The 26,473-nt window shown below is 34.2% G+C and overlaps 1 pseudogene across 1 annotated transcript; it reads left to right on the plus strand.

The window, feature by feature from the left end:
- Window positions 1-226: 226 nt before the first annotated feature.
- On the plus strand, window positions 227-4,212 carry LOC149225298 (serine/threonine-protein kinase UCN-like; annotated as a pseudogene). Its single transcript, XR_016247663.1, has 2 exons — window positions 227-611; window positions 3,062-4,212. The product of XR_016247663.1 is annotated as a serine/threonine-protein kinase UCN-like (transcript).
- Window positions 4,213-26,473: the final 22,261 nt, after the last annotated feature.

Here is a 26,473-nt window from a genome sequence, read left to right on the forward strand (position 1 = left end):
CCCCACGTGTCAACTGTATCAGCAACCAAGAAAGCAATATGGACGGTTTTTGTTAACTGTCTTCCGGTCAACCCGGTCCTCCAACTCCACTGAAACCCATACATATCAGATGCCGCCACATGCGCGCACACATATATCTATAATCCGTACACGTGTCGAGCCCAAAATATCTTTGGTATATACTAAATGTGTATATAAGGCCACTTTATGAATCGGAAGACGCAGATTTAGATGTGTGTTGAGTGTATATGCATGGAGTTTAGGATGGACGTCATTGAATCCGCAGAGTCTGTGAACGAGTTCAAGCTCGTCAGAGCGCTGGGCCATGGCGACATGGGGACTGTGTATCTGGCAACGCATGTGACCAGCGGGAAGCCTGTGGCCATGAAGGTAATGAGCAAGGAGCTTATGCAGAAGAAGAGGAGCCACAAGAGGGCGTGGACGGAGGAGGAGATTTTGCAGAAGCTGGACTATCCCTTCTTGCCCAAGCTTTTCACAAAATTTGAGTCGAAAAACCACTCTTTCCTGCTCATGAGTTACTGCTCCGGAGGGGACCTCAATACGCTCAGGCAAAGGCAGAAGAACGGGAGGTTCTCCGAGTCTGCTGCCAGGTATTGTTTTTCTTTGTGGGGCACTTCTAATGATTTTTTTCTTTGATTAAATGGGTGGGTCTCTGCGATTCAATTTGGGTAAGTCTTTGTTTAACATGAGCTGAAAGGGATCTAATTTTTTTAAGTTTATTATTGTTTATGGGCTGTTATTTTTTCAGCAGGAAAAAAATTGTCTGTTTTAATATTATGGATAAAACAATATATTCTTATGATGAACAAATTGTCCTCTTAAATTTTGAGATATACACAGCTTGAAAACTGCCTTGGAAAAAGGCTTACATCCATTAGTACTATTGTCTAAAAGTTACAACATAATGGTACTATTTGCTCTCATCAATTTTTGCAGTTTACACAAAGTCTAATAAGTGGATCAGATCCTTTACATTTCTGAAGATTGCATACTTAATGTACTTTTTTCTTATATGATTTCTATACAAAATTAGCTACAAAATTTATACAAAACTCAAAACAAAAAGGGACAGAAATTTAATATGGACTTATGTGCTATGATGATTTGTTTTTTTGATCCCAGTGCAGTGATCTATCCCGGCACTTTTAGATTTTCAACTTTTGTCTCCTTTGCTCCCATTTTCATCATGATGTGCATGCCTTCTTTTGTGTCCTGTAGTCCTTTTTTGATAATTCATCAGCTGATTTGTTATGTGCCCTGTTGATGTGCTGAATGGAAGAATTCTGAAAGGAGCTCCAAATACATTTTATACATCTCAGCCAACCTTGTAGCGAAGTTTGTTGAATGTGGTTCTTACTATTAACATTTGGAATCCCCAAAATAGTTATTTATTTTTTATTTTAAAAACACACTGGGTTGTAGAATGAGCCTTTCCAAGAGTCTTACACATCATATTGGACTGTAAAATGAACTTTTCCCACAACCTTACACATCATACTAGACTGTACAATAAACTTCTCAAATATCCACATCAAATTAAACACTAAAATAAATTTTTCAACGCTAACTCCTTAGTACAAATCTCATGTTACTATCTTTCCTGACAAGACTAAAGTGGGTACAAAACTAAAGTTTGGAGTAACTTAATGAATGGATAAAGGAAGCTGGAATGGCTTTTCAAGGACCAAATAAAGTTTTCCCATGGTGGCATATAAATCCATTTTCTCTAAAAGCGACAAGTGATAAAGTTGCCATGCTGGACTTTTTTTTAAAGCCATCCACTTTCTTTAAAGGCGATCTAAAGTTCTGCCACGATGGGTTAATCTTTTTTTTGAAGTTATCCATTTTATTTAAAGAGGAGATGTGCCATGATGGGATGAAATTTTTTAAGCCTATCCATTTTCTCTCTAGGCGAGAACTTAAAGTTCTGCCAGTTCAGGTGAAACAATTAATATAGAAAAAATTATGGTATTATTTAATTTTAAGGATAATATAGTTTAAGTGAAATAATTAATGTGGACAAAATTATGCGTAATTTCCGGAAAAGAAATGAGAGATGAGGTTCTCTATTTATTAATTTTAAGTCACATAAAATTCAGTTTTTTTTGTTAGTTTATTTTTGTAAGGTTAGTTAATTTTATTTGTTATTTATTATTTAATATTTTTTTGTTAGAGATTTATTTTTTTATTATTTAATATCTTTTTTAATGTATAAATAGTTTTTTTGGGAAGAAATTTTATAATTTAAAATATTTATTTAACACGAATTTCTACTAGATTTTAAGTAAAATTGACAAAATATAATTTTAAAATAATTTGTTTTTTCCATCAGAATTTTTGAATATATAAATAGATTGTGTAAATTTTACAACTCAAATTTGTAATTTATACAAATTTCTACTAAATTTTGAGCCAAATTAATAGACCGGAGGCTTAGCTCAATTGATCCAGTCCTAATCATTATAACACCTTTGCTTTGAAAAAATCATGTATATATTTTGTAAAAGTAGAAATCACAAATTAATGAATCACATAAATAATAATAATAATAATAATTTTGACAAAAAATAATTAAAAAATGTAAATATAAATATAAATTATAGAAAATAACATGATCGAAAGTAATATGTTAAACATGATAAAAATATAATCCTACCCAACTTTTATATATATATATATATATATATAAAATATTTCAACTACGTTTATTTTTACCTCTCTTTATAAATTTTGTTCCCATTCTTTCTTTCTTATTTCTTTTAAATTTCAGCAATTTAAGTTATGTTAAAATATTTGAAATTTTGTGATTTGTGATTTCTGAATTGAAAAAATTTTAATCCAATTATTTTCTTATTCAAATCCAAATTCAAATTCAAACTTGGTAACTATGTTTTTTCCCTTTTTTTTTTCGTAAATCTATTATTTCAAAGCTGTGACATGCTTTTTGCAGTTCAAGCTTCTTCTCTTAGTTGTTTGAGACTAAGTGGCCATGTCATATATTTGCTTTTCCTAATTATTCATTGTTATATATCGTATGCAGATTCTATGCAGCAGAAGTTGTGCTTGCACTAGAGTATTTGCACCAGCGTGGAATTTTGTACAGAGACTTGAAACCTGAAAACATATTGCTTCAAGCAGATGGGCATATCATGATCACTGATTTCGATCTCTCGCTTATCATCAACAATCCACGAGGAGAGTGTAAGACAAAGGATAAATCCAGGTTTTGTCATTTGAATGGCAGAAAGGAAGCAGCAGCTTACGAGCAATCTCATTCGTTTGTAGGCACAGAAGAGTATGTTGCCCCAGAAATCTTGTGGGGCAAGGGCCATGGCATGGCAGTGGATTGGTGGGCTTTTGGCATATTGCTGTATGAGATGGTGAATGGGAAGACCCCGTTTAAGGGGTTGACTAGGAAAGAAACTTTTTACAACATATTATGCAAGGAGCCACCGCAGCTCTCAAAACCTTCCAGCACCCTTGAAGACTTACTCCAACGATTGTTGGTGAAGGAGCCTGCTCTTAGAATGGGATTCAAGTGTGGTGCCCAAGAGATTAAAAATCATGAATTCTTTGAGGGTGTTAGATGGGATGAGTTAGAATATGTGTCTAGACCCCCTTTTGTTCCTCTTCCTTTCAGTTTTGAGCAATAATGTACGTACAATTGAAATGTTTGAGAATTTTTAAATTTTTGCCAAATATTATTATTTTGTTGGTGACTAAGCATGTAACGATAGATCATGGCTCTCAAGATGGCTCTCAAGAAGGTCTTGATAGCTTATTTACAGTGATGTATTTACGAGTATTTTAAGTCGATTATGCAATCGACTTAAACTCACCGTGTATCTACATATTTGGTGAAGAGATCCATGATCCAATGAATGTGTATATCAGAACAAGCTGATAAGGGTCAAATCACTGTGTATCTACATATTTGGTGAAGAGATCCATGATCCAATGAATGTGTATATCAGAACAAGCTGATAAGAGTCACATGGCAGCCATCAAATCAACCAGAATATTCCATCATCAACCACATATACGCCAGCATCCTCAGCGCTGCAGGATTCGATCGTGGTCGAGGTGGGTGAAATCGACTGCCCCGACCACTATGTCATGCACTCACGTGCAACTTAATTTATTTGTTAATTAGTGTAATATATTCCCTGAAGCTGTATATATTGGGCGATAGAGATTGACACTAAACGAAAGCATAATCTAATTTCCTTTGGTAATTAATGGGAATCTTTTTGAATGGGATCTTATTTAAAATAATAATAATATAAAAAATTATTATGTATATTAAAATATTTTAAGTAATTTTAATATTTTACATTTATAGAGAGAGAGTTAGTGTGGAAAAAGATCAATTTTCTAAGTATAATTTTTTTTCAAGTATATATATATATATATATATATATAATTGGTACATAAATGGATATCTATATATATATATATATATAATTGGTACATAAACGGATTCAAAGACTTGAAAATCTTATTGAGCATTTGGATTATGTAGACTACATCCCTTAAAATTACAATTTTAGCAAATCTTTGTTGAATTTCAAACAAAATTGACCAAAAAAATATACTTGAAAACGGTCGAAATGTAGAATAAACATACAACTTAAAATGTTAAAAAAAATCATTTTTAAAACCATATATAATATATTCATAATCTAAATTGAAGCATTTAATTAATATGAATATTAAAAAAAAAAAATTGTTATTATTAATATCATTTTAAGTAGATCACAATATTACAGCATTTAATTAATATGAATATTAAATATAAAAAAGAAATTGTTATTATTAATATCTTTTTAAGTAGATCACAATATGACTTAATTACATACATTGTTATATTTTATTCAAGACCTTGTTGAATATAATTATTATTATTAAATGAAACATATTAATTGTACATATGCATCTTTTGATTATTATTTTTATGACAAAATAATGGATTCCGTTTTAATTTCTTCTTTATTTTAAACATTAAAAATATTATATATATATATATATATATATATTTAAATATTTTATCATTATTAATATTAAAATATATATTTTTTATTTTTTATATATTTTTAAATTTTTTTATATCGATTGATACTGAAATAAATTAGTTAATATAAATCTCCAAACAAAGTATATGCGTTTTATATTGAAATATTTTTTTTGCATATTTTTTTTATAATTAAATTAATATAAAATTAAGTTACTTCACATGGTTATTGAAATATTTTATTTATGGTAGAGTGAGAAATATATTTTCCACATCTCTTTTATACTACCTTATAATATTTTAATTAAAATTTTCAAAAATACATTGTTTTTATTTTAAAATAAATATGTGTCAACTCCACATTCAACGCATATTAAAATATACCTTTCAACAAAATAAATCTATACTGAAAACAAATAATACTATAAAATTAATTCTCTTAAACAAAATAAATCTATACTTAAAAAACCAAACAAATAATGTGATTGACTCAATTCTCTTTAATGTCATTGATAACATCGTGAATTTAATGGGTGATCATGTGCTCTAGACATGAGAGGCAGTGGAGGTGGCAACTAGGACATATAGATATTGCCTTTCCAAATAAAACCGGTGAGCGTTCCCACCATTCTCATGGCATTTGAAGAGTCAAGAACCACGAGATGTGGGGGAGAGAAATACATCTAGCCTTTATTAGAAGGATTATAATTAATTTTAATGATAATTTTTTAGGGTTTTATTAGCCAGTGGTCAAAACGGTAAATAATAAGAAATGTTTGGTTTATTGAAGTAATTTACTCGGTTTTTTTTTTTTTTAAGAATATTTAAATTATTTTTTATGGTGGAAATGGATTTAGTATTATAAAAACTTTAAAACAACCAAAATTCTAAGCTCAATAATTATAACCAAAATTTCCAAAAGAAATTACCAAATTTGATAAAAATTTATGTTAAAAATTCAATATTTTCATGAAATATAATCTTCAAACGCCAATAAGAAAATATATCAGTTGATGCACTTGGAATTCCATGATAATCCAATAGAACAAATTTCAAGAATTTTAACTTTGCCATCGATGTTCTCAAAACTAGTTAAAAACTCACAAGCATTGTTAAATACACATGTATTGAACATTTTAACCATACACACACTACATATTATAATAGAAACACATCAAAAAGGATTTTATATATTTTTATTTTATTGATTTAAATAATAATTTTGATAGGAGAATATTTGACAAAATAAATTTATTTAAAATAATATATAAAATTGAATTTATTTAAAAATAATAATAAAATTATAGTTTGAGTGGGTTTAATGGTTAAGAGCATATATATATATATATTCTTACACTTTGATAGTAAAATAATACTTGTTCTATAAACAAGAAAGCCTCATACACCAATTTAATGTGTAACGGGTTATAACTTTAGAATAAATTATTATTGTTATTATATAAAACAATACTTATTTTAAAATTCTTTAAAATTATGTTTTTATTGTAAAAATGGTTTAGTTATTATAATGTATATCTGAAAACTTGTTAATGATTATTATGTGCTTTGACATTAAACTTAAATTATTTTAAAAAAATTAGATGATTATTATTTACTTTAGCATAAACTTATTATTTTAAATTTTAATCTAACATAAAATATTATATTTACAACTAAAATCAACATTTACATCTTTTTAATATTGGATTATAGAATATATTTAACTTGGATCAATATAATAAAACACAATTAAAAGAAGGGTAAATAGATACTACTCTATAACATATTATATATATATATATATATATATATATTATTTTTAAAATTGCTAGTGAATAAAGGCAAATTAAATGATATAAATTGAATAACTACAAAGGAACATTACTGCGAACAAAAACTTCACTTCAAAGATGCAGTTTGTGCCTTTCTTTTTGGAAATTTTGTAATCATAAAAACCATGTGTTTTTCTTATCATTTTTGTCAGGCCAGGTAGTAACTCCACAAATTAATTCATATGTTATTCCTTCAAGTTGGTCTTTATTTTATACATGAGGGAGAGGCTGTTCACTTCATCTCCCGATGACTGTTCATATTTCTTATTATTTATTTACATTAATTACATTCAGCCAATCATGATGATTAGGTGTCAACATTCCCCCCCTTAATCTGAAGGGATGTTGGTGAGTCCAAGCATCATTATGAATCATTCAAGCTTTTCTCTTCCAAGCGCTTTGGTGAAGATGTTTGCAATTTGCTCATTAGTGGAGCAATGATGGAGATGGATTGTTTTGGCCTTAACATGATGTCGAATCAGATGATATTTAGTATTGATGTGCTTTGTTCGATCATAGAACTTTGGGTTCTTGGCCAACTTTATTGCATAGGTATTGTCAATCATGAGTGGAGTTGATTGTACTTGTTTTACCTGCAAATCTTCAAGAATTTTCTTAAGCCACACAATTTCTTTTGTTGCTTCAACTGCTGCCATGTATTCTGCTTATGTTGTGGAATTTGCTAGGACTGATTGTTTGCGTGATCTCCAGGAGACAACTCCTGATCCAAGACTCATAGCATATCCTGAAGTAGATACCCTATTTTATTTGTCTCCATCGAAGTCTAAATCATAGTATGCAATCAAGATGAAGTTGTCCACCTGTGTATATTTGATTCCAAAGTCCTTAGTTCCCTTCAAGTACCTTAGAACTCTTTTTGTAGCAGATCAATGTCCCTCACAAGGCTTTTGCATAAACCTGGAGAGGATTCCAATAGCAAACTAAATGTCTGGTCCGGTAGTAGTTAGGTAGTTGAGACTTCCTACCAGCTGTCTATACTTTGTTGCATCCTCAAATTCTTTTCCTTCAATAGATGTGAGCTTTAAGTTTTGTTCCATTGGAGTAGTAAGAGGATTGCATTCTGTCATGCCAAACCTGTTCAACAGATCTCCAATGTACTTCTTTTGAGAAAGAAATATGGACTTTGGATGTTAAGTTACTTCAATACCAAGATAGTAATGAACATAGCCCAAATCATTCATTTCAAAACTTTTCCCCAATTCCTTCTTTATGGATGCAATGTAGCTTTCATTGTTCCTTGTCATCAAAAGATCATCTACATATACCACAAGATATACAACTGTTTTGCCAACTTTCTTGACAAATAAAGTTGCATCATCAAGATCATAATGTTTGAAATTGAGTTTTAGAAGATGCCCAGTTAGTTTTTCATACCAAGCTCGCGATGTTTGTTTGAGGCCATACAAGGACTTCATAAGTTTGCATACTTTATGTTCATGTCCTTTCACAGCAAATCCTTCAGGCTGGGACATAAAAACATTCTCTTTTAGATCTCCATTCAAGAAAGCAGTTTTTACATCCATTTGATGGACTTTCCAACCGTTCTGAGCTGCTAGTGCAAAGAGTGTCTAGATGGTAGCCCATTTTGCTATGGGGGCAAAAGTCTCCTCATAATCGACCCCTTCCTTCTGTGCAAAACCTTTTGCCACAAGCCTATCTTTATGCTTGTCAAGTGAGCCATCAACTTTATACTTTTTCTTGTAGACCCACTTGCAGCCAATTGGTTTGGTTCCTAATGGAGGATCAACTAGCTTCCAAGTGCCATTCTTTATGAGGGCATCATACTCCTTTTGCATCGCTTCTTTCCATTCATCATTAGAAGCAGCTTATTTGAAGGAAGTTGGTTCAAAATCTGTAGACAAGTTCAATTCACAATCATAAGAAACATCCATATCAACAGGTGAATTAGAGTCATCTACATCACCTCCATTTTGCCGGTTTGAATTTCTAGTTCCTGTCTTTCCAACCTCCTCAGGATGAACACTCTCAAGTGTCTTTGTTAGCCACTTTGGGGGACCTTTCTCAGATAGTTCAGGCTGCTCCGTTGATTGAGTTGGGACTGAATCAAGATTGAGTCTCCCAATTTTATCAATCACATCACTTAAAGCATCATCCGTTGTTGGAGTTTCATGTGGGGGAGAGTGTTCTTCAAAAGAAGATTCCACATGTTGATCTAGTATAGAAATCCCCACTTCAAGATGTAGAATCTGATTATCAAATTCTTGAAATGATTTTGCATTTGCAAATCTATCCAAGCGATCAAGTTGCCACTCAACAACATTGTTAGTTTTGGATGATTCAAGAAAAATTACATCTCTAAATACAACAAACTTTTTATTGACTTCATCATAGAGACAATATTCTTTGGAGGTATTTGAATACCCCAGGAAGATACACTTACGACTTCTTGCACCAAGTTTGTTTCTATGTACCTTTGGTATCAAGGCATAACAGGTGGAACCAAAGACCCTGAGATGCTTTACCAAAGGAACATGCCCATACCACATTTCATATGGAGTCTTGCTTCTAATAGCATTAGATGGACATCTATTCTTTATATATGCAGCACATAGAACAACATCAGCCCAAAACATTATCTTTACATTTTTGAAGAAGAGCATGGATTGTACCATATTTAAGGTTGTCCTATTCATTCTTTTAGCTACACCATTCTGTTGGGGATTATAAGGTACAGTTGTTTGATGTTTGATCCCATGTTGGCGAAGATAGTTTTCAAATTCATTTGATTTGTATTCTATTCCATTATCAGTGTGAATAGACCAATATGAGATTGTGCATCATTTTCAATCCATTTATGAAAGTTCTTGAATGTTTGAAAAGCATCAAATTTGTTCTTCAACAAATAAACCCAACACATTCTAGTGTAGTCATCAATAAATTTCATCATATATTTATTTCCATTTGCAGAAGGAACAAGCATTGGACCACATAAATCTGAATGAATGAGTTCAAGTTTTCTATGTGCTCTTGAATGTGAATCATGAAAAGACTATTTGCTATGCTTTCCTAGAATGCAAGCATCACATTGCTTAAATTTCCTAGGAATTGTAGGCAAACCAGCAACACCATTTTTCTTCAACAAGCGGAGGCTGTCATAGTTCAAATGTCCAAATCTAGCATGCCATAATAAACTTGATGGAAATGTACCTTCTTCATAATGAGAATTGTATGAGAAATGTTGTGCACGAGTAGAGGTACCTTGCAGCTTGAGAATCCTTTCTTCTTCTATTCCCCTCATGACAAGTGAGTGGTAAGATGATTTTCTTACCTCAAGCTTGCCATCAAACATATGAATGGAGTGACCTTGCTGGCGGATGTGGACCAAGGACAACAAGTTTCTCTTGAGTTGTGGGAGATATAGAACATGCTGCAGAAGAAAGTCTGGAAGACCAGGCAATTTAAGTCTGATTGTGCCAAGCCCTGATGGCTTGATTTTTGATTGGTTTGCAAAGCATACTGCTCCATCAACATTGTAAGTAAATTCTTCAAAAAAATATTTTCTATTAGTCATGTGGCAAGTTGCTCCTGAATCAAGCAACCAATCATTTTTCCAAGAAGCAAGTGAAGCATTAAATAAATCTTCATTTACTCCAATATTACATTGTGCCACAACATAGTGAGCAGATTCAAGTGCTTTACCTCATTATTTTTACCTTTCTGTTGGTTTCTTTGCTGCTCAATTTTGTCCCATGGTAACTTGCATGTAGAGGCATAATGTGATCCATTTCTTTTGCAGCGTATGCAGTGCAAATCTGCTTTTTCTCCTTGAGAGTGTCTGCCCCTGCCGCCTCTAAAATATCTTCCTCTTCCTCTTTGACCACCTCCTCATTTGGAATAATTTTGAGCAGGATTCTTTTCTTTATGAGCAAGGGACACAACCTCTTTAGAAGATTCAGGGGCTGTCTTCTTTCCAAAAGCTTTCTCTCATTCAACAAATTTTTTCACAAGAGAGTCAAAGGTAATATCTTTGAGATTTCCATTTGCTTGCAATGACTCAAGATAATTGGAGTAAGTAGGATAAAGTTCCTTGAGAAAAGCGATAATAGGAATATCGAATTCAACCTTAGTGGATTTGATATCATGCATTATAGATTTTACTTCGAATGCAAGAGCAAGAGGATCATTATTTTGTAGTTCAAGAGTGAAGATTTTAATCATGAGTTGAACAACTTCAAGTGTAGAATGTGAGTCATAAAGTTCTTTCAGCTTTTGAAAGGCTTCGAAAGCAGTTGAAAATGGTGAAATATGGTGACTCACCTCTTCATTTACAGACGCTGCGATTAATGCATAAGCTTTGTTGTTCTTATTTTCCCAAATGGAGAGATCTTTGTCTGAGTTAGGTTGTTTTGTCTCTTTTTCTCCGTCTCCAATGCACACTCCTTTCCACAACTCATTGAAAATGAGGGTGTGTTTTATCATCCGGGACCATTCAGGATAGTTCTCCTTGCCAGTGAGAACTATTCCCACCATGGATATGATTGAATGCATACTGTAAAAAAAACTTCTGCCTAATACAATTGAGCCTAAATATATTGAGGAGTAGCTCCAATACACAAAAAACTGTACAACACATTCAACACTTCATGCCAGCAGACACAACCTTCAAAAAAGGAATCAACGTAGAGGAACTTCAACACCCAAAGCCAACACTCAAATTGACCATATCACCACTGCATTATCTTCTTTCAAAGTTGCTTCTTTCAATGCATATGTACATAGAACACATGAATAGAGAATATTGCAGAGAATTATGAGTTACATAGCAGAAAGACTAATTTTGGAAACTTGACTCTGTTTTTCAAATTTACGCATCATACAATAGCATATAAACAACCATCCATATGCACAACAGACTCTAGCTCACAATATTCATGGCATGGCATTCACATTTGACGCTCAAATTCGAAGAGAGGGATTCTTCGATGTTACACCAGAAGTTATACAGTCGCTATTACCAACAGACTGTTATAACAATCAGACTTCAATGCCGGGTATGCACCAAATTTATACCACAACACTTTTATAACAACCTTACAAACACTTCAATGCCAGCGTTCAAGAAACTAGACTACTTCGGTAACCAGCGCTCAATGTAATACACTAACCAACGTTCAAGCGTAAATACAAGAACTATGTATTATCGTATACAGTGACTTCTAATAGGCAACGTAAATACAAGAACTGTGTATATATGGGGTAGCGTTAACAACCATTCAATTCACACGCAGTCAATATATCAACCCAACACACCATAGACTGCTCACAACAATACGCACCATATGTTATCACCAATCGAATTGTTGCAGCGGTCTTGAACGCACCACCCCAACCTCGCAGTCAGAATACTATTCAAACTCGCATGCTCAGTGTGCATAAATGGATTTTTTCTCAGACAACGCAACATATAATATCGTTTCAATGCAACCCACAAACAACGTATGCAGTGAACATTAAGATGAGATAAAAAGATATGGGACTCTCCAGAGTGCACCCACAAAACCTGCAACAAAGATAGCAGCAGAACAACTCCTATGGTGATGAGAGGTCAGCAGCAGAACGAATCCTATGGTGATGAGAGGCCAGCAACAGAACGAATCCTATGGTGATGAGAGGCTAGCAGCAGAACAACTCCTATGGTGATGAGAGGCCAGCAGAAAACCTCACACAACAGCGTGTCCCCTTCCCTTGTGTGTAATCACAAAGGCAAATATCACCAGGGCCAACAACACATATATCACTAAGTCCCATTCTGCACTCACCTCAGTCGTTTCATCGACGTCCACCTTTAAGAACACCAATGTTCATATCACAACGTTCAACATTCACTTTTAAAAAATGCATCTGACAGAGGGCACAATCTAGACAGAAGGCGTAGACTTGATAGAGAAAGGCATATATGACACTGCCATAGAAGGCGTGGACTTAACAGAGAAATGAATATATGACACTAGGAGTTACATAAAGGCTAATTTCGGGAGCTGACTCTGATACCATGTCAGGCCAGGTAGTAATTCTAAAAATTAATTCATATGTTATTCCTTCAGGTTGATCTTTATTATATACATGAGGGAGAGACTGTTCACTTCATCTCCCGATGATGATTCATATTTCTTATTATTTATTTACATTAATTGCATTCACCCAATCCCGATGATTAGTTGTCAACAATTTTGGACCAATTTGCAACCTCTCTTTCATACTCATTTTGGATCCATCTCCAACCCCCCTTTCATACTTGAAATTCACAATGAGTGTCATGATTTCCATTTGAATGTAAGAAAGAAGTGGCCTTCAAATCTATTCTATTGCATTTGTAGACAATAGCTCTATGATAGTCTTACCTTAAGAGCTATTCATGTGCTTTCAAAAGCTAGTTTTGTAAGATTAAGTACACCATTGTTATGCTCTATTAGCCCTTGTGAATACAAATGAAGAATGAAATGACCATAATAATTGTCATCATCATTCTCATGAGGTTGAGAGTTAGAGTATCCAACAATGTCACAACCAATGTGTTTGACTCTATGCTTTGACCTCTTTCTTTAGGCTCTTTTGCATATATTTATCACAATATTGAAGAATATTTTAGAAACTTGGACTTACTTTGGAGGCAAATTTTCTAAGTAATTAAAATTGAACACCATGAACTTATATGCATTGGATGGTGCGGGGAGATCATCTTTCCTTCCGAGGCTTAGAATGCTTAGGATGATTAAACTACCATGGAACCTCATCAAAGCATGTAGCAAAGGATTAAGATAACTTAATAATCATCCATCCTATAGCATAAAGAGTGTCATATATTATATACTATATAATTAAGTCTGGAGAATATATTTAATTTTTGTATAATTATTTATGATATATATAAATTTTGTATGATTATGACATATATGCTACAATCATACATAAGTTGAGCCTACTTAAATTTTATATGATAGCATATGTGAACTGAACCTACTAATTACAAAATTACATTTATAAGACAGACATTTATAATTTAATAACAATTTTCTTCAAACATATATCTATCTATTTGCATTTAAATAGATATAGTAATTAATTAAAAAATATAATATAACTAATTAATAAATATAATGCAAAATATACACTCACATATTACATTTACACAATCTCATTTGATGTACAAAATTTATTCACATATTTAAATTAACCTAAAATATATTGATAACAAATATTTACATTCACACAATTTCATTTGATTTATAGAAATTCAATACACCCAATACAATGTAAATCATTCTTTAAAATTAAAATAATTTGATTTCCTAATGTACATAATTTCTCTCTCTATATATTATACTCATTTACAAAAACGAATCAACATAAAATTGTTATGTAAATATTTTAAATTTAGAATATTTCACAAAATTTAAATAAACTTAATAATGTTAAATTTAAATTGAAAATATAATTTATTTCTAACCTCATCTACATATTCAAAATAATGATGAAATAACCGGTTGAAATTTTTTAACCCACTACCATATGAATCCATCTTCAGAAATTCTCTCCACTTATATAGATTCTCTCTTTAAAGCTCATTTACATAATTTAAACTTATAAACTTCAAATGAAAATAATATGGCAAGGTTGTTGCGAGAAAAACTCCTAAAAAGAATTGCAAAGTACTTGAACAATATAAATGAGACTTTCTACCGTGTTAGAGATATATGTTTAACATTTATAGAATAATATAATATAGTGAGTGAAGAACATGATGGAATTAAAAATCATGTACATAATATATGTATCAAAATTATTTAATTTTGATTTTTTATAGTTGTATTTTAATTTTTATATATTAAGTGTGCTTTTTTTAGGATAAAATAAAATAAAATTTTAAAAGTGTAAATATTTTCAAATTTTATATATTTTTAAATAATAATAATAATAAGCCTACAGGACTTTGGATTGATGGTGAATGGGTGTATTGTTAAGGCACTCCTTGCGATAGGTCACCGTTTCAAATCCTCATGGGTGCTTAGGTAGTATTATATAGAATAATAATAATAATAATATTGTAATCGATAATACTAAAAAGAAATTATTTGTATTAATTGCATACATGTAAACTAATGTATTGATTTCATTATGCACGTTTTGATTTAATATTGTTATTTTATTTATATTTTATTTATTCTTCTTGTTGTTGTTGAAATATATGTTTGAATAATACTTTTTATGTTTTCAACAAATTTTGGAAACTATGTTAAGCATATATTTATACTAAGGTGGGAAGTGAATTAGTATAGCATTAAAGGAAATTTCAGCTTAAAAGTGGTTTCCTTGGGAAAAATAATAAAATAAGAGTTATGAATTTTGGAGGCAAAAGAACAAAACTACTTCTTATACTTGTATTTTTGGTTTATCTCCTTATTGATTTACCTAAATTTCAAGTATAGACACTCGTTGGATGCATAATTAAATTCCACATCCAACAAGTACCCAACAAACTTTTTAATATATTTTCAATTTTGATCAATGTGGGTCTTCTAAAAAATATGCATAATGAGTACTCGTTGGATGTGAGATTTAATTTTGCATCCAATGAGTGTCTACACTTGAAACTTAGGTGAACTTATATGGAATAAGTTAAAAAATAGGTTAAAAAATAGTTTTTCTTCTTTTCCCTCCAAAATATTTACATGTACATATTTTTTAATTTAAAGGATTTTGATTGATTTACATATTATGACATGGAAATTACATGAAAACTTCATGGGCACTTTTAGGTTGAAATTTCCTCTAATGGGACAATTTTTACTTATTCAAACATTCATGAACCATAAGAAAATCACCACATATGAGATTTATCAGCTGCGGAACATGGAACACAAAATTTATGTGGAAACCCTTTCAGGGAAAACCAAAAAACTTTTGTTTATAATTCTTTGTAGGCACCAACCTATTATTACAAAAAAATGTAGGTACTAACCTACTGGAAACATCAATTCCCACCATTGCAAATATTCATGTGCACCAATATGATATATGCATTGATCCTAATTGTCACAAATATTCATAGGCACAAACCTGCTAGAGATACCAATCCCCACCATTGTAAATATTCATAGGTACCAAGCTAGTAAAGACATCAATCCCCATTGAGTTTGCTTGTTAATTCTACCTTTACTTGATCAACTCAATTAAAATGTAGGTGCCAACATAATGGATCAATATCCTCTCTCTATAATTGCCAGGTTTCTTTATTCTGTAGTGAACAATCATTCGAGCACTAATCATTTTCATGTGACCAATAACTATGAACAATCTCTTTACCAATATATTAGAACAACAGGATAATGAACTTACAAATAACACAAAAATTCTAATATGGTGCTATAACAATGTAACGGACAATCAACTGGAACCAAATATTGTTTTACCTAGAGATGTCAACTGACAACACTGAAGAACCGGAATACTGGAAAATGACTTTATGAATAACACAATAAAAATTTCAATATGGAGTTATTCTAGTATGAAGGATTGTTAACTAGTGCAAAATATTTCATTACCCAAGCATGTCAACTAGCAACACTAGAGAATTGGAATACTAGAAAATCAAAATATCAGTGATTTAACCCATGCAACAAAAGTGGGTTAAATCGTTATTATTCCAATTTTTCGGTATTCTAGTGCTCTGATGCCATCAATTTTTATGCTCGGGTAACAACATATTTGGCATTAATTAACAGTCTATCACACCAAAATAAACTCAATGGGGATTATTGCCTTTAGCAATTCGGTGCCTATGAAAATTTGTAGTGGTGGGGATTGGGAGTGGGTTAAATTGTTGATATTCCAATTTAAAAGTATTTCACTGATCTGGTTCCATTAGTTGACGTGCCTAGTGTTGGACACTGGATAAACCAACATTCCATGTGTGTTTTGTGACATGGACTAACCGCCTATCATGGATCCTTATCTCTGGCAATGTGATCATTAACTAACACCTACAACCTGCAAGTTTTGGTTTAACAACAATTGTGATTCCCAACAAGTGGTATCAAAGCATAGGTTATGAGTTCGATACACACTCGACGTGTGTTGGGGGAGATTGTTGAACATTGGATAAACCAACGTTCTTTTGTGTTTCGCGACATAGACTAACTGCCTCTCATGGATCCTTATCTTTGGTGTTGTGATCATTGACTAACACCTACAACCTGTAGGTTTTGGTTTAACGGAAAATTGTGATTCTCAACACCTAGGTAAGAAAATATTTGGCACTAGTAATTTGGAGATTAGTGTAGAAATTCCCACAGTAGATCACCTGATAATACAATATACTAAAGCAAAATACTTGATCTACTTCTACAATCAAACTTTGCGGAAGCTTAATCAATATGAGCTAGATCAATCAGAACACATATAGCAGAGAAGAAGAAATCGTACACATGAAACGCAAAAGAATACTCTGGGGAAAGCCTCAGCTAAAAACCCTGCTATCTATATTATCATACAAGTGGAAATATCTCAGGATTACACAAAGATTTAGCTCACAAGCTATCCAGATCTTAGTACAATCCCTCACTGCTTCTCATAGAAAGAATAGACAACACTTGTGTCTTGCTTCAGTCCTCCAAGCCTCCTATTTACTTGCGCAGTTTCTCCTGGGTCCAACGCTGCCACCTATGTGTAATTACCTCACATACTGCTCACTAACCTCTGACATAACTGTGCAATCCTGAAGGAGATGAATTCCTTCTGCATGGATGAATTTCCTTTATAGAAAAATTCCTCCAACTGATAGTACAATGTCCCTGTCTTTAATCTCAACTAGATCTTTCTCTAAACTGACATGCATGAGTTATTTATAAGAGAATATTCAGTTATCTGGAGAACACTAGTTGCATGCATGCATGTATTAACTGACTAAAATCACAATTAGTTCCTCCAACTGTTTGGAACTAATTTAACTGGACTTAACTCAGTTAAATGAGCTAACTAATTACAACTCAAATACAACTCATCCTTATCTCCTTAATTAAGGGATAACTTCCTCAATCAAAGGGATAATTGTTGCATGTCTTCACAAAGACTTCATGTTTGATTTTGCCCAACTAATTAACTCAAGATTAATTAATTAATTAATTATTTTTCAAATAGCTACTAAGACTAAATTCGAATTTTTAATTCAAAGACTAATTAACATTGGGATATATCCTTAAATGCTATTTATAGCAATGCTATTTTTAGCATTTTTATTTTATCATTCCTTGTTGCTATTTTCAACACTGGTACTTGAAATGATATTTATAGCAATGCTATTTATAGCGTTTCTATTTTTAGCATTTCTTGTTGCTATTTTCAACACTCCCTCTCAACAAGAAAGGCATTCAACTCGAACCCGATCCTGAACGTTTGGAATGTTCTGCATGCAACACTTCTCCCTAGTGTTGTTGCTCCAACAACTCTAGAAACAAAAAAATATCCAACCTAAATCAGAATGATGCCTTTGTCATCAAAGTCTTTGACTGCTATTGCTCTGTCGACTGAAAAAATCTGCACCTCTGTGCTCTTAAGTATCTGACTGCTCTAGCCTCTATTACTTTGATCTTTGACTACATCAATCACACTGATTCCTCTAGTTGCATCCGTGTTGTTGCTGGTCCTGTCTCCTAGCATTGCATCCACACTACACCTCCTCTCATCATGTTGCATTGCGCTACCCATTGCTGCACTGCAACTCAGTTATTGAGAAGTAAGTAACTGATCTCCCAACTGACCTCCCTGTTGGGCTAGAAACATCCTCTGATGCTGAAGCTTCCTCTGCCGCTCCATCCGCATCTGTCTCTACCCACTCAACCAGTGCTGCTACTCCTCGTCGGGGCTCCCATAGCAAGGTCTAATCAAAGAGGTTGGGTACCTCAAGGATCCTACCCCTATTTCAGCCTTCTTGGGACTATCACTCCACATCGCCCCACCTCCCACCTAGAGGTATGGATGCATGTGATCCCTCTGCCCACTTGGCTTGAAATTTCCCCCTACTAGAGGTCTCTGCATGAGTGGATGCCTCCACTCGGTCTCCTCTCGACATCTCCAATTGTGGCTCCTCCACAATTGTCTGAGACTTCTTCTGGGTCTACATGTTGAGAGGTAATTTACTCTCCCTCTCCACCTCCAAGTCTCTAACCTTTACCTTGCTCCTCAAGGCTGTGCATGCATATTGAACCTCAAGAGCATACAGATTCTTGGCTAGGACACCAATTTGTTTCATCTTTCCCACCGTCACGAATTTTTTTGGAAAAAGAGCTGATTTTAAATCAGTGATATCTCCCTCATCCGAACTCCGATTCAGCATATTTTATTATTATTTATTTAGTTTAGGCCTTTTTTCCACAAGGAATCCATTTCTACTATTCATTTCCGATTTTTTTTCACAAAACTTTTCAGATCTTCTCTAGAAACTCGCGACCCAAAACTCAAAACTTCGAAATTTTCTCTAGTATATTGTTCACCGCTTTGATCACCTTTGCTTTGATACCATGTAGAAATTCCCACTGTAGGTCACCTGATAATGAAATATACTAAAGTAAAATACTTGATCTACTTCTACAATCAAACTTTGCGGAAGCTTAATCAATTTGAGCTAGATCAATCATAACACATATAACAGAGAATAAGAAATCATACACATGAAACACAAAACAATACTATGGGGAAAGCCTCAGCGAAAAACCCCACTATCTATATTATCATACAAGTGGAAATATCTCAGGAGGGAAAGCCTCAACTAAAAAGCCCGCTATCTATATTATCATACAAGTGGAAATATCTCAGGATAACATAAAGCTTTAGCTCACAAGCTATCCAGCTCTCAGTATGATCTCTCACTGCTGCTCATAGACAGAATAGACAACACATGTGCCTTCCTTCAGTCCTCCAAGCCTCCTATTTCCTTATGCAGTTTCTCTTGGGGTCCAATGTTGCCACCTGTGTGTAGTTACCTCACACACTGCTCACTAACCTATGAAATAACTGTGCAATCCTGAAGGAGATGAATTCCTTCTGCATGGATGAGTTTCCTTTATAGGAAAATTCCTCCAACTGGTAGTACAATGTCCCTATCTTTAATCTTAATTGGGTCTTTCTCTGAACTGACATGCATGAGTTATTTATGAGAGAATATTCAGTTATCTGGAGAACACTAGTTGCATGCAGGCATTAACTGACTGAAGTCATAATTAGTTCCTCCAGTTGTTTGGAACTAATTTAACTCGACTTAACTGAGCTAACTAATTAGAACTCAAATACAACTCGTCCTTATCTCCTTAATTAAGGGATAACTTCCTCAATCAAAGGGATAATTGTTGTATGTCTTCACAAAGACTTCATGTTTGATTCTCTCCAACTAATTAACTCAAGATGAATTAATTAATTATTTTTTCAAACAGCCAGTAAGACTAAATTCAAATTTTAATTCAAGGACTAATTAAAATTGGAATATATCCTGAAATGCTATTTATAGCAATGCTATTTTTAGCATTTCTATTTTATCATTCCTTGTTGCTACTTTCAACACTGATACCTATAATTCTATTTATAGCAATGCTATTTATAACATTTCTATTTTTAGCATTTCTTGTTGCTATTTTCAACAATTAGTTCCTCCAGTAGTTTGGTGCCTATGAATATTTGTAGTGGTGGGGATTGGTGTCTCTAGTAGGTTAGTTCCTATGAATATCAACGATTTAAACCACTCAACAAAAGTGTTAGCTTATTTTTGTCCCAATATAGTATGTTAATGATTTCCCATTAGTTGATAGAATCACAAAACTAAAATACGAGAATATCTGAGATTTGTATTGCATACCAAAAACATGGGTATGGTTTTGTCTCAGTGGATAGACTTCAATTAACAGAACCTATTCACATCAGCAATTTCTTCTTAGTTAACAAAATCGGGGCACTGTAAGAGCCTTATCCTAGGGTCTTCTAACAGATTTATTTCTCTAGAATTTAAATGTGTTGACACCTAATCTTCATGATTGGGGGAATTTGTAAATAAATAAATCAGGAATGTGAACAGTCATCGGGAGATGAACTGAACAATCACTCCCTAATGTATATAACAATAACCTACCTATGGAATAATCAGACGAATTAGCTTTTTCTGCCTTTGGAGAGTTATTGCCTGGCCTAACATGGTATCAGAGCCAGTTCTAAAAATAGTTGTAACTCCCTTCATTGCTGCCACTGCCTCTGTCCTGAGCACTGCCACTGCCTCTGTCCTGAGCGCTGCTCTGCCTCTGCCTCTGTCGCTCTCTGAACAGTCAGAGCCATGTCATAAATGTTTCAAAAAAAAAAAAGGGCGCTATTCCTCCTTTGATTATTCTGTGTACATTCCGTTGGAGAAACGGTTTCCTCTTCCACTGCACTACGTCAATGAATCGATTGGGTTAATTTTCCAGACATTGGCTCTCTGGAAACTGCAGCTGTAGACCTGAGCATTTCCTTGGAATGTAAAGATCGATATTCTGTCCTTCTTCGTTCTGCATGTTGATGGCGTCTCTCTGCCTCACCGGTGGTGAATCATGATTTATGTAATGAGTTGCAGCTGCTTGAAGATTTGAAGCGTATGTGAACTGATTGCTCGCACTGATAACTGGATTGCTGTGACTCGGGTCTACGTCGATGGAGTTTGCTGCAACGATGGTTTCGACTGGCGATTTCTACATTCTCTCTAACGCAAAAATGTGAAAATGCGGTAAAACTCTAAATCACTCCTTATGTAAAACCATAAATCTCTGCACTCGCGGGTAAAATTCTGGGTATTGTGGTATATGTTGAAGTGTTTCACTGTAATAGTTGACACTCGGGATACTTTGAGGGAGATATTTTCGGTAAGAGCACACTTTGTAGAGACTGTAAATTATATAGCGAACAAAAAGTTCCAGTTGACATTCAAGATATTTAAGGGAGATATATTCAGTAAGAGCACACGCTGTAGGGACCGTAGCAATTAGTTTCTGTTGACACTAATGATATTTTAAGGAAGATATTTTCAGTGAGGGCACGCTTTGTAGACGGTTAGCTAAAGTATATCTCCAACAATAAGTTCCATTCGCTATGCCGCTCCCCAGCGGAGCCTGCTTGGATAAGTATTTACCATTTCTACCTTAGAGTCCGGCAGTGGATTGTTATCTACAGGTTGTTTGGTTGCAGAATTGTGGCTCTCAGCCTTACCCAGTGGGAAGGCGCTTCTTCAACGTGGGTCTTCATCCACATCCGGGTAAGATCATACTCCGGTTGGGTGTTCTTTGGCTAAAAGTGTAAGACTTAGAGCGTAGGTTTGGCCTCGGCCTTCTGCTATTATTATGGTATCATTGTAATAAGTATAAGGTGAAACCAAGTTTGCATCATTGTAATAAGTATTTAGATAATCTTGTAAGTATTGAGGTTATGTATGGATGAACAACTGGTATTATTCTGGATGCTTTTATCTAACATTAGAGGGATTTGAAGAAAATATAGTGCATAAAGTTGTAGCGTAAGGAAGAGATTTGAAATCCTTTGAGAATGCCTTTTTGAGTGCAATTTCACTTTACATCAGCAGAAGTTTTTTTTATCAGCAGAAGTAATTTTTTACAGAATGCATTCAATCATCTCTATGGTAGGAATAGTTCTCACTGGCAAGGAGAACTATCCTGAATGGTCTCGGATGATAAAACACACCCTCATCTTCAATGAGTTGTGGAAAGGAGTGTGTGTCGGAGAAGGAGACAATGACCCAGTGCAGCCTACATCAGACAAAGAGCTCGTCATTTGGGAAAACAAGAACAACAAATCCTATGAATTAATCGCAGCATCTGTAAATGAAGAGGTGAGTCGCCATATTTCATCATATTCAACTGCCTTTGAAGCTTTACAAAAGCTGAAAGAACTCTATGACTCACATTCTGCACTTGAAGTTGTTTAGCTCATGATTAAACTCTTCACTCTTGAACTGAAAAATAATGATCCTCTTGCTCTTGCATCTGAAGTAAATTCTATAATGCATGATATCAAATCCACTAAGGTTGAGCTGGATATCCCTCTTATTGCTTTTCTCAAGGCACTCTATCCTACCTACTCCAATTATCTTGAGTCTTTACAAGAAAATGGAATTCTTAAAGATATAACCTTTGACTCTCTTGTGAAAAAGTTTGCTGAAAGAGAGAAAGCCTTTGGAAAGAAGACAGCCCCTGAATCTTCTGAAGAGACTGTGTGCCTTTCTCATAAAGAAAAGCATCCTGCTCAAGATTCTACAAGAGGAAGAGGTGGACGAAGAGGAAGAGGAAGATACTTCAGAGGCAGGGGGGCAGACATTCTCAAGGAGAAAAGGCAGATCTGCATTACATTCGCTGCAAACGAAAAGGATCACATGATGCTTCTACATGCAAGCTACCATGGGACAAAATTGAGCAGAAAAGAAACCAGCAGAAAAGTAAAACTGATGATATAGACAAAGGTAAAGCACCTGAATCTGCTCACTATATTGAGGCACAATGTAACATTGGAGTAAATGAAGATTTGTTTAATGCTTCACTTGCTTCTTCGAAAAATGATTGGTTGCTTGATTCAGGAGCAACCTGTCATATGACTTATAGAAAAGATTTTTTTGAAGATTTCACTGACAATGTTGATGGAGCAATATACTTTTCAGATCAGTCAAAAATCAAGCCATCAGGGCTTGGCACAATCAGGCTTCAACTGCCTGGTCTTCCAGACTTTCTTCTGGATCATGTTCTATATCTCCCACAGCTCAAGAGAAACTTGCTGTCCTTGGTCCACATCCGCCAGCAAGGTCACTACATTCATATGTTTGATGGCAAGCTTGAGGTAAGAAAAGCATCTGACCACTCACTTGTCATGAGGGGAATAGAAGAAGAAAGACTTCTCAAACTGCAAGGAACCTCTGCTCATGCACAACATTTCTCATATATTTCTCATCATGAAGAAGGTACACTTCCATCAAGTTTATTATGGCATGCTAGATTTGGACATTTAAACTATGACAGTCTCCGCTTATTGAAGAAAAATGGTGTTGCTGGTTTGCCTACAATTCCTAGGAAACATAAGCAATGTGATGCTTGCATTCTAGGAAAGCATAGCAAACAGTCTTTTCATGATTCACATTCAAGAGCACATAGGAAGCTTGAACTCATTCATTCAGATTTATGTGGTCCAATGCCTGTTCCTTCTGCAAATGGAAATAAATATATGTTGGGTTTATTTATTGAAGAACAAATCTGATGCCTTTCAAACATTCAAGAATTTTCATAAATGGATTGAAAATGATGCACAATCTCATATTGGGTCTATTCGCACTGATAATGGAAAAGAATATACATCAAATTAATTTGAAAACTATCTTCGCCAACATGGGATCAAACATCAAACAACTGTGCCTTATAATCCCCAACATAATGGTGTAGCTGAAAGAATGAATATAACAATCTTGAATATGGTACGATCCATGCTTTTCTTAAAAAATGTAAAGATAATTTTTTGGGATGATGTTGTTCTATGTGCTGCATATATAAAGAATAGATGTCCATCTAATGCTATAAGAAACAAGACTCCTTATGAATTGTGGTATGGACATGTTCCTTCGGTAAAACATCTCAGGGTCTTTGGTTCCACCTGTTATGCTTTGATACCAAAGGTACATAGAAACAAACTTGGTGCTAGAAGTCGTAAGTGTATCTTCCTGGGGTATTCAAACACCTCCAAAGCATACTGTCTCTATGATGAAGTAAATAAAAAGTTTGTTGTATCTAGAGATGTAATTTTTCTTGAATTATCCAAATCTGACAATGTTGTTGAGCGGCAACTTGATCGCTTGGATAGATTCGCAAAAAGGAAATCATTTCAAGAGTTTGATAATCATATTCCACATCTTGAAGGGGGGATTCCTATACTAGAACAACATGTGGAATCTTCTTCTGAAGAACAATCTCCTCTGCATGAAACTCCAACAACAAATGATGCTTTAAGTGATGTAATTGATAGAATTGGGAGACTCAATCTTGATTCAGTCCCAACTCAATCAACAAAGCAGCCTGGACCATCTCAGAAAGGTCCTCCAAAGTGGCTGACAAAGACACTTGAAAGTGTTCATCCTGATGAAATTGGAAAAACAGGAACCAGAAATTCAAACCGACAAAATGGAGGTGATGTAGATGACTCTAATTCACCTGTTGATATGGATGTTACTTATGATTGTGAATTGAACTTGTCTACAGATTTTGAACCAACTTCCTTCAAAGAAGCTGCTTCTCATGATGAATGGAAAGAAGCGATGCAAAAGGAGTATGATGTCCTCATAAAGAATGGCACTTGGAAGCTGGTTGATCCTCCATTTGGAACTAAACCAATTGGCTGCAAGTGGGTCTACAAGGACAAGTACAAAGCTGATGGCTCACTTGACAAGCACAAAGCTAGGCTTGTGGCAAAAGGTTTTGCACAGAAGGAAGGGGTCGATTATGAGGAAACTTTTTCCCCCACAAGAAAATGGGCCACCATCCGGACACTCTTTGCACTAGCAGCTCAGAACGGTTGGAAAGTCCATCAAATGGATGTAAAAACTGCATTCTTGAATGGAGATCTAAAAGAGAATGTTTTTATGTCCCAGCCTGAAGGATTTGCTGTGAAAGGACATGAACATAAAGTATGCAAACTTGTGAAGTCCTTGTATGGCCTCAAACAAGCACCGCGAGCCTGGTATGAAAAACTAACTGAGCATCTTCTGAAACTCAACTTCAATCATGTTGATCTTGATGATGAAACTTTATTTGTCAAGAAAGTTGGCAAAACATTTGTGTATCTTGTGGTATATGTAGATGATCTTTTAATGACAGGGAACAATGAAAGCTACATTGCATCCATAAAGAAGGAATTGGGGAAAAGTTTTGAAATGACTGATTTGGGCTATGTTCATTACTATCTTGGCATTGAAGTAACCCAACATCCAAAATCCATATTTCTTTCTCAAAAGAAATACATTGGAGATTTGTTAAACAAATTTGGCATGACAGAGTGTAATCCTCTTTCTACTCCAATGGAACAAAACTTAAAGCTCACATCTATTGAAGGAAAGGAATTTGAGGATGCAACAAAGTATAGACAGCTTGTAGGAAGTCTCATCTACCTCACTACTACCAGACCAGACATTTCATTTACTATTGGAATCCTCTCCAGGTTCATGCAAAAGCCTTGTGAGGGACATTGGTCTGCTGCAAAAAGAGTTCTAAGGTACTTGAAGGAAACTCAAGACCTTGGAATCAAGTATATACAGGTGGACGACTTCAGCTTGATTGGATACTCTGATTCAAACTTCGATGGAGACAAAGAAACTGGGGTATCTACTTCAGGATATGCTATGAGTCTTGGATCAGGAACTGTCTCCTAGAGATCACACAAACAATCAGTTCCAGCAGATTCCACAACAGAAGCAGAATACGTGGCAACAGCTGAAGCAACGAAAGAAATTGTGTGGCTTAGGAAAATTCTTGAAGATTTTCAGGTAAAACAAGTACAATCAACTCCACTCATG

Source organism: Pinus tabuliformis, chromosome J (assembly GCF_031772625.1).
Source record: "Pinus tabuliformis cultivar Carrire ecotype Pingquan chromosome J, CPIR1, whole genome shotgun sequence".
NCBI classification, from domain to species: domain Eukaryota; kingdom Viridiplantae; phylum Streptophyta; class Pinopsida; order Pinales; family Pinaceae; genus Pinus; species Pinus tabuliformis.